Here is a 7,035-nt window from a genome sequence, read left to right as displayed (position 1 = left end):
AAGGCAAAACAAGTGTTAATTGTTCCACATCTCTCTAAACATCATATTTAAATACATTCTCTTTCTTTCTGTATTACAATTGGTGCCAATATTAGCGTGACATGTTACTTGTTTATCACTTCATACAATGTCTGATAAAAAAAATCTTGGTGAATGATTGTATAGCTTTTAGAATGATTTAAAAAATGTTTTGTAAAGTGTCTTTGAGTACGACGAAAAGCGATATCAATTACATTACATTTTAATTACATTATTATTATTTCATTATTCATGGCTCGTTTTCTCAACACACTGAAGAGTCCCTCTGTGTTTGAAGGTGAACCATCAACAACATGTTTGTCACTCATCAGCCAGAGACGTGCAGAGCGACAGTAAAAGGAAGGGCTGTGAGGATAATAATAATAATAATACATTTCACTTGGAGACGCCTTTCAAGTAACCCACACTCACCTTACAATAAAATAACAGATAAAAGAATGAAAGATAGAAACAACATGAAAACAGAACATCAACATAAAAACAAGTCCAACATTCACACAAGACAATCTTGATTAATCAATACGAAACTTAAAAAAGAAAGAAAAAGGAAACAGCAGAGGAATAACTACCTCTTTCAAGGTTTACCCATGTATGAAAGGAGCAGGACATATTCTTAATTGTGTAGGGTCATTCTCTCAAAGACTCCAAGAGCAAGGAGATTTTATTTGCGAGCAATGGAGAATACTGATGGAATAGACAACAGGTGCTATGCTCATTCAAATGGACGTCATGCCATATGTTCTGCCCTTTCAAAGGGTTTTAATACATTTTATGTCAAGATTTGTCTCGCAGAGCCAGACCTCCACGGAGGGAAACGAAGCCGAGCTGGTCCGAAGGGAATCTGGAGTGTAGAGGAGGCCAACAGGACAAGAACCACAGCAGAGCAGACGGGGCTATACTGGGAGACAAGAAACCGGCTGAGGCAACACGCTGATATACAAAGAGGGGGAGAACACAGACTGGCTGAACAGGAGCTGGGCGGGTGTGGCAGAGCGGAGAGAGAGAGAGAGAGAGAGATTTTATTTATTTTTTACATTTATTTACATATTTCAAAAAAAAAATTAAATGTCAAAATATAGTGGTACAAATCTCATGTTTTTTAATTTTTTATTAATAAAATACTACACACACACACGCACTCCTCTTCATGGAACACATATAATCATTAAAACACTAATGATTCATGAACAAGAGTTTAAAAAACAAACAGAAATAGAAATTAATTAATTAATAAAAACACATATTGGGGCTTTCACATGTTTGCCCTAACTTTTATTGTTGGCACCATCTTTTTTACATCTACTGCTCAGACACGGCGGACTCCTCCCTCTGGCTCATGTGACGTCTGACAGGCGATAAACAACGGCAGGTCAGGGGAGGAATCCACCACTTTGACCCTTTTTTAGTTTTTTGTGTTCTTCAGAAAACGCTTAGATTTTTTCAGCTGTGTACATTCTTTGTTTTGGACTGCTCGTTCAAACCAGAGGAGGGTCGCCACTGCCTGACCTCTCCTCCTCGCTGCCTCCTCCTCCTCGCTGCCCTCAGACTGCCTCGGGCCCATCTGCTCCTCCTCCCCCCTTGCTATCCTCAGCCTCGCTGCCTGTGCTCTCCGATGGCCGCTTCCTCTTTGCAGATCCTTCCTGCACCCCTCCCTCATCCTCCTCCATCTGCACTTCTTCTACCTGCACAGCCGTTACAACTACACTGACAGAAATGAAAACATGTCCAAGGGGAGAGACCCATCAAAGATCAACACGTGTCGGCTTTATACGTTTCAGGAGATCACACGTCAACACAGAATTGAAGCAGAGAGGCCGAGAGGCAGAAACCAAAAGCAGCGCAGCCTCTAAAGGCATCGAGGTGTCAGAGAGCAGCAGTTCATGACTCTCATCTTGGGCTCAGACTATTAAGACAGATGTATGATCAATATTCTTTCATCAAAATAATGGATCCGTCACTGTGGCTGCCACAGAACAGAAAAGACGAAACCCCAAAGAGACAACCATGTCCAATAAGGAGCAAGTCCAATGAGGACCACCTCCAATAAGGAGCAAGTCCAATGACGAGCAAGTCCAATGAGGACCATGTCCAATGAGGACCAAGTCCAATGAGGACCATGTTCAATGAGGACCAAGTCCAATGAGGAGCAAGTCCAATGAGGACCAAGTCCAATGAGGACCATGTCCAATGAGGACCAAGTCCAATGAGGACCATGTTCAATGAGGAGCAAGTCCAATGAGGACCATGTCCAATGAGGACCATGTTCAATGAGGACCAAGTCCAATGAGGACCATGTCCAATGAGGACCATGTTCAATGAGGAACAAGTCCAATGAGGAGCAAGTCCAACAAGGAGCAAGTCCAATGAGGACCATGTCCAATGAGGACCAAGTCCAATGAGGACCATGTTCAATGAGGACCAAGTCCAATGAGGAGCAAGTCCAATAAGGAGCAAGTCCAATGAGGACCATGTCCAATGAGGACCAAGTCCAATGAGGACCATGTCCAATAAGGAGCAAGTCCAATGAGGAGCAAGTCCAATGAGGACCACGTCCAATGAGGACTATGTCCAATGAGGACCAAGTCCAATGAGGACCATGTCCAATAAGGAGCAAGTCCAATGAGGACCATGTCCAATGAGGACCAAGTCCAATGAGGACCATGTCCAATGAGGACCACGTCCAATAAGGACCATGTTCAATAAGGAGCAAGTCCAATGAGGAGCAAGTCCAATGAGGACCACGTCCAATGAGGACTATGTCCAATGAGGACCACGTCCAATGAGGACCATGTCCAATAAGGAGCAAGTCCAATGAGGACCATGTCCAATGAGGACCAAGTCCAATGAGGAGCAAGTCCAATGAGGACCATGTCCAATGAGGACTATGTCCAATGAGGACCAAGTCCAATGAGGACCACGTCCAATAAGGAGCAAGTCCAATGAGGATCATATCCAATGAGGACCAAGTCCAATCAGGAGCAAGTCCAATGAGGACCATGTCCAATGAGGACCAAGTCCAATCAGGAGCAAGTCCAATGAGGACCATGTCCAATTAGGACCACGTCCAATGAGGACCAAGTCCAATGAGGACCACGTCCAATAAGGACCATGTTCAATAAGGAGCAAGTCCAATGAGGAGCAAGTCCAATGAGGACCACGTCCAATGAGGACTATGTCCAATGAGGACCACGTCCAATGAGGACCATGTCCAATAAGGAGCAAGTCCAATGAGGACCATGTCCAATGAGGACCAAGTCCAATGAGGAGCAAGTCCAATGAGGACCATGTCCAATGAGGACTATGTCCAATGAGGACCAAGTCCAATGAGGACCACGTCCAATAAGGAGCAAGTCCAATGAGGATCATATCCAATGAGGACCAAGTCCAATCAGGAGCAAGTCCAATGAGGACCATGTCCAATGAGGACCAAGTCCAATCAGGAGCAAGTCCAATGAGGACCATGTCCAGTGAGGACCAAGTCCAATCAGGAGCAAGTCCAATGAGGACCATTTCCAATGAGGACCATGTCCAATGAGGACTATGTCCAATGAGGACCAAGTCCAATGAGTTCCAAGTCCAATCTTAAGCCGTGAAAAAGACAGAGAACAGGAAGGAAATCGTAACCAGGCAAAGAGGAGGTGAGGAATCAGAGAGCCAGAACTCCTGCAGAGTTCGTGAGGCTGTGAAGCGTTCTGCCTACATCTGGCAAGTGAAGTGATATGGTGTTAACTACTGAGGGAAGCAGGGGAGGGAAGCAGCTGAGCTACTTGGAGGAGCAGGTCAGATGAGGGTATCGGAGGGAAGATGGGCCTTGTTGGAATAGCATAGTATGGAAAAGCAGATGTGAGTGAATAAGTGAAGGAGTGATTAATGAGTGAGTAAGGAGTGATTCCTGACAGGATTGTATTGATCAATTATCCCTATGCTTTAAAGTATCTTTCAGCACATTGTTTTACGGCTCTCATCAGTGACGTTTCCTCAGTTTTCCGCCGCAGAGGGCAGATGTTTTCAGCAAAAAATCTTTAAAAGCCCACTTTACCCTGGAGCATCTTACAAAGTTGGCAAAAAGATGGTGATCAGAGGGTGCTTTTCATGATGCATCTCCTTTCCTCGCCTCATCTCCTTGAAGCAAAGAGAGAGGAGTTGAGGCAACAGGCATTAACGCACTCAGACATTGCCTCAGAGACGTCATTTAAAGTCATTAAAGATGACATGTGCACAGCTGGATCACTTGTCCATTGTTTTGTTATCCCTCATAAGGTCATGGCAACTTAAATACATACTTACGTTTTTGTTGCTGACACGTTCACCATATCAACTTAAAAGATGGTGACATGTCAATGCTGTGTTTACAGCTGGTTTCCTCTGCCCTTAGAGTTGTGTTTTTGGAGCCTAACTTCAACATCCCAGAGGCTTTCTTTGAGCTCTCCTCTGCCTTGTAAACTACAGTCTTTACGAGTGTCCGGAATTTTTTTTGCTTTAGGGTCTTTCACTTCCAGCATCATCGAAGACACAGTTGTAAACTGTGAGGCCCATCTCGAGGTCTTCCGCTCAGGTCGCTGGATTTAGTTACTGCATGCTTCCATTGTGGGTGCTTTACGATTTCATTCCTTGTGGTCACGCCCGCTGTCCAGGGTCGCCCAGCTGAAGTCGTCCAGAATGACCGTCCTAGCTGTCGTCTTCCCCTCACCACGTTCCCCCTGACCTTTGTTTGACTATGGATAGGCTTCTCCATCTCTCAGGATGATCTCAAATCTAATTATGGAATTCAATTAGAAGCAGCTCATTACTTTGAGTTGCCTGCAGAAGTGAAGCTTTGTCTTAGGTCTCATTACATGACATTTCTTCTCCTGTAAACAGTCTGGTGGGTTGGGCGATGGAGGGCGAGAGGGAGAGAAAAGTAGAAAAGAGGGTGGTCTTCATTTTGAGAAATCAAGCCCATAAATATTTCATTCCGTTCGAGAAGGATGATCCATCTGACAGCTGCCGTTTCATAATTTAAAATAATCTCACGGCTTCTAAAATGATGTCTTCTGTTCACGTGATTGATTCCTGTTGATGGTGTGTCATTAAGGTGTTGATACAAGTGTCGCTGGTACTTTGTTTTCACGAGTTCCTTTGAAACAAAAGTTAATGATTCAGGGATCCACCTGGGGAGCGATGGTGTATCATGTTTTTCTTGTAAACCAATTAAGCATTTTTAGCACCAGACTTCTGAAAACACAGCTTGTTATTTTTGATCATTGTGCATTTGTACAAAATGAACACTTGGGAAAAGAAACGCTGAATGAAACAGGCTTTTTTTGTTGATCACATTGTCGGCTTATGTGTAAGCGTTACCGGTGTTATCCACACGGTACAGATGCCTGCACATAATGTAAGTTAATTGTACATGACTTGGAGTTGAATTTCAGTGCCAGATATTAACTTGAGACATTCAGAAATACTTTTCGCGTATATTGCTTGAACATCTAATACTCACGAAGTTATTGACCCCTCAACATTCGTGCAGCTGTTTACGAGCTGAATGAAAGGCTATGAATGTATCTTTAGCTCAAAATAAACAGGCACAAACTAATGAGTATGACTAAAAGTTATCTCACTTTTGCATGTGTTTCCTATTTAATCTCTTTAAAAGTTTACAGCATGCTTAGCTTCTTTTGTGACTGTATTGCTAACAGACAATGTAATGGAAGATGTTGCCAAACATTATCTCCACAATCGGCAGGAAACGACTTGCTCTTGATGTTTAATCTGATAAATGTGAAATATGGCGCTGCATGTCTGGATATCTTCCCTCCATCCTCAGTGTCAGGAATTAGTTTCCATGTATTGTGTTCCAGTCTCCCCACACCTCACAGTGACTATAAATGCCAAATGTGATCAGAATAATTTATTTCTTCTCTCTTCTCTTGAAATGACAGAACAGTTAATATGAGCAGATCAAGTTCCTTTTCTGTACGGATTTCACAAGCACCCATCTAAGGCAACAAAGATTTAATTTCCCTGTTGATTTTGGCTACTTTGTCTCATAAGCGAGTTCATTTAACTTAAGTTTAATGACATGAGATGAAATTGACAAAGAAGAACAGACAGGGAATTCCAAATATAATAAAATTGACAGGTGGTAAGTGATGTGAAAGTAAATCAAGAGACGATATGAGCGAACAGAGAAAATGAAAAAGCCAATCTGCAGTCTGGAGATGTTGAGAGAAGAGAACCGACAGAAAGAATACGCGCCATAGTCGGCCATACTGTCTTCTTCACTGTCTGCACTACAAAGTCAAAATTGCACTTCTTGGGCAATGCAAATATTTGTTAAGTTGCTGAGCGTTCAATGAAAAGGTTGATACCACTTTTATATCTGTGGAATGAATATGAAGCTAAAGTTATCCGTCTGTTAGCGTAGCTTAGCAAAAAGACTGCAAGGAGGAAACGGCTACCGTTAGCCTGGCTCTGTACAAAGTTAAAATAATGTACCTTCTATCCCAACACATAGTTTTTGTAGTTTGAGTATGTTTTCTTTTTTTTAAAGATTCAACATATAAAAGCCTTTTTGTAGTTTCCCAGTGTTCCGTCTTTATGCTCAGCTAGTTTACATTCTGGCTGTGGCTTCAGACGACGTTTTGGGAAATATACTAATCTGCAATCTTGCTGAGAGCTAAAGGTCTATAGCAAACCCTGGTCAATGCTCAGTGAAGTAACTCTATCAAGTTACATCCAGGAGATGGAAAGCGTAGCGAATATAATGGCTGGAAGCAGGCAGAAACAATCAGCTTGGTTTTGTCTAAAGTAAAACGAAATCTTGAATTTCGTGAGAGTCAAAATACATATATTATTGAGTTTTAGAAGTGCCGGTTGACACATTCTGTCACATTTGCACAGAACCAGATTTGCTGTTTCCTTTGACTTTGTGCTAAGCTAGTAATCGTCACTACTGAGCTGTTCCTTTAAATTAGCTTTTCACAAAGACGGGACCTTTTGCGTAGAAAACAG

At 42.6% G+C, this 7,035-nt stretch overlaps 1 long non-coding RNA gene across 1 annotated transcript; it reads right to left on the bottom strand.

Annotated features, from left to right (window-relative positions):
- Window positions 1-225: 225 nt before the first annotated feature.
- On the bottom strand, window positions 226-4,521 carry LOC130201792 (uncharacterized). Its single transcript, XR_008833256.1, has 2 exons — window positions 4,327-4,521; window positions 226-937 (listed from the first exon to the last, which is right to left on the bottom strand). It is a non-coding gene; the product is annotated as an uncharacterized LOC130201792 (long non-coding RNA).
- Between the last annotated feature and the right edge of the window lie 2,514 nt (window positions 4,522-7,035).

The sequence above is a fragment of the Pseudoliparis swirei genome, chromosome 11 (assembly GCF_029220125.1).
Source record: "Pseudoliparis swirei isolate HS2019 ecotype Mariana Trench chromosome 11, NWPU_hadal_v1, whole genome shotgun sequence".
NCBI classification, from domain to species: domain Eukaryota; kingdom Metazoa; phylum Chordata; class Actinopteri; order Perciformes; family Liparidae; genus Pseudoliparis; species Pseudoliparis swirei.
This window is presented reverse-complemented; position numbering and strand designations above follow the sequence as displayed.